At 48.0% G+C, this 2500-nt stretch overlaps 1 pseudogene; it reads right to left on the bottom strand.

Moving 5' to 3' along the window:
- LOC140474382 (28S ribosomal RNA) overlaps window positions 1-2500 on the bottom strand; it is an 8322-nt pseudogene that overhangs the window by 1970 nt on the left and 3852 nt on the right.

The raw sequence follows: 2500 nt of genomic DNA, 5'->3' as shown, positions 1-2500 counted from the left end.
CATACTTGCCAACATGCTTCCTCAGCTGTTCGAGGACCACGTTGTGCCTTTTGATTCTCTTGTTCTTTACGTATAGACAGTGGCCCGATATGTGTGCCAGCGTTTCGTTTTGGCTGTTGCACCTTCTGCATCTTTTGTTCGCACGAGGATTGCCCCTGGACAAGGTCGTTTTTGTCGGATACAGATTAGATCTGAGAAGCAGGCTGGCGATAAAGTTTCTCGATCTGGTGTTAGGATGCGGTTTGATCCAGGAATTGGAAATCTTGTCATCCTGGAAGTATTTGATGCCGTCACCTTGGCACAGCATCTTGCCCCATTTCTCGAACTCCCACTCTCGCCACGCTCCGTACTCATTGGGAGGCTTCAGTAAGCGTTGTCTTTGCTTTTCTGACAAATGCCCTCCATCCAGCATTGTTGCCAGTTCCTCCGTGGTAGGTCCAGCGGGTACCTTTTTCTCAACCAGGAAACCTTTAATTTCTCGAAGTACATTGAGTGATCGAAATTCTTCGATGGTTTCCTTATTGCTCTCTTCCCTGAATTGGAAGGACGCTTTGATGATTGGGTCGGTTGAGCGCTCCAGAGATTCTCGCTTTCTAATAATTGCAGATGGAATTTGAATCTCGAGCTTTGGTATTGCCAGACCTCCATCCTTGTTCTTTGAGTACAGTAAACCGTCAGTGACGTGTTGTGGCAAGTGTAGGAATTCTTTTACCGCATTCCGAATGATCTGATCCAGCTTCACCAAGGTGTTCTGAGACGCCTCTGTCAGTATCAGGTGGAAGTACAATCTTGGGATGACATGCACTCTGAGAAGCTCCAGTCTCTGAGTTGGTTTGAGAGGCGCTGATCTTAAGCCTTCAACCCAGGTTTTGAGCTTGTCCTCCCATTCACTCTCTTTAACGCCAGCCCATGGGTCTATTCGGGCTCCCAGGTATTTCTCTGTGTCGCCTGGTGGGATGTATGTGATGGTTTCTTTTCTTATCCTCCATTTTGCCTCATGATTGTACATGAAGGTCTTCCTTTTGCATGTGAAGTGGAAGCCTTTGGTTTTATTGATATTAATATCTAGGCCTGTCTTATCGCAATAAGACTGGAGGATCTTCAAGTTCTCTTGCATCCCAGCGTGAGAGTTGCTCAGTAGTGCGATATCATCAGCAAAAGCCAATGCTGTACATTTCACCGTTTTGTCTCCAAACGGCATGGTTATTCCCTGGCCTGCCTGCTCCAGGGTACTGATCAGAGGGTCGATTGCGATATTGAATAGCAATGGTGAAAGCGGATCGCCTTGCTTCACGCCTCTCTCGATCTTTATCTGTTCCGTGGGCTTGCCTTTGCCCTCAATCACCGTAGTGTTATTGGTGTAGAGGTCGCGGATCAGATCCACGAAGGCCGTAGGTGTTTTCATCCTCTTTAGCGAGCCAATGAGCAGTTTGTGGCCGACTGAATCGAAAGCTTTGGCCAGATCGACAAAGACAACGGCTAGCTCCTTTCTGTTCTTTTTTGATCCTTTGATGACATTCTGGAGGATAGCAATATTCTCGTTACAGCCCGGCGTGGCTGCCAGGAACCCTTTCTGTCTCGGGTTGATGTTAACCGCCTTGCTTAACCTCTTTGCCATAATTTTAGTGAACAGTCGGAGAAGCATTGGCCCGATTGTGATGGGGCGCCAGTTGTCTAGGTTCTTTAGTCGATCCTTGTCCTCACATTTAGGAATGAGCACTGTCCGGCTCTTTTTCATACTCTCTGGGATAGATCTTGTTTTTAACCACAGGGTGAAGAGGCGAGGTATACGGGAGGCGTCGGTCTCCTGGATGGCTTCTAGGTCTTTCAGCTTTTTGCCATCTGGCCCTGGTGCACTGTGTCTGTCAATTCCTTTCAGGGCTTCTTCTACCTCCTCTTCCCCAATTGGTCCCAGGAGTAGGTTGTCATCAACACGGCCAGCATAACCAGCAAAGTTCCTTATGTCCGCTTTGTTGTTCGCCTTGGACAATTTCTCACGGAATTTGGTTTCCAGTTCCTCTCGTGAGATGGGGCATTGGGATGTATCTGGTGCACCCATTAACTTTCTGGCTAGCTGGCGCCTGTTGTTTCTGTATAGTTCTTGGGCATCTTTATATGCCGCTTTCTTGGTGGCATAACGTTTCTTCGCCCCGTTGTTGTTACCCTTCTTTTCGGCCTTTCGATTGTTCTCTCTTTGCCGTCTGCGGGGGTTTTTCTCGTTATGACCACCGTATATTTCGTCTGTAATACAGTCTACCAAACCCCGAGCTTGAGCCATACAGAGTGGATCATTGGCTTTCTGCAATAGTTCTTCGGCCTTTTTGATGTGTTCATCAACTTCCCTGTGTTTAGGGAGTTTGGCCGGGATTTTGTATGGGACTTGTTGTTCATCTTGTGCAGTCGAGCCATTATCCTCCTCTGGTCTGGTCTCGTGCTCCTCTCTTTCCGATGTTATCGGGGTTGTCGGGGCTGCTACCTGTGTAAGCCGTTTCTTCTGAAG

This window comes from Chiloscyllium punctatum, unplaced genomic scaffold, assembly GCF_047496795.1.
Source record: "Chiloscyllium punctatum isolate Juve2018m unplaced genomic scaffold, sChiPun1.3 scaffold_969, whole genome shotgun sequence".
NCBI classification, from domain to species: domain Eukaryota; kingdom Metazoa; phylum Chordata; class Chondrichthyes; order Orectolobiformes; family Hemiscylliidae; genus Chiloscyllium; species Chiloscyllium punctatum.
The sequence above is the reverse complement of the archived record's forward strand: the minus strand, read 5'-3'. Positions and strand labels throughout refer to the sequence as shown.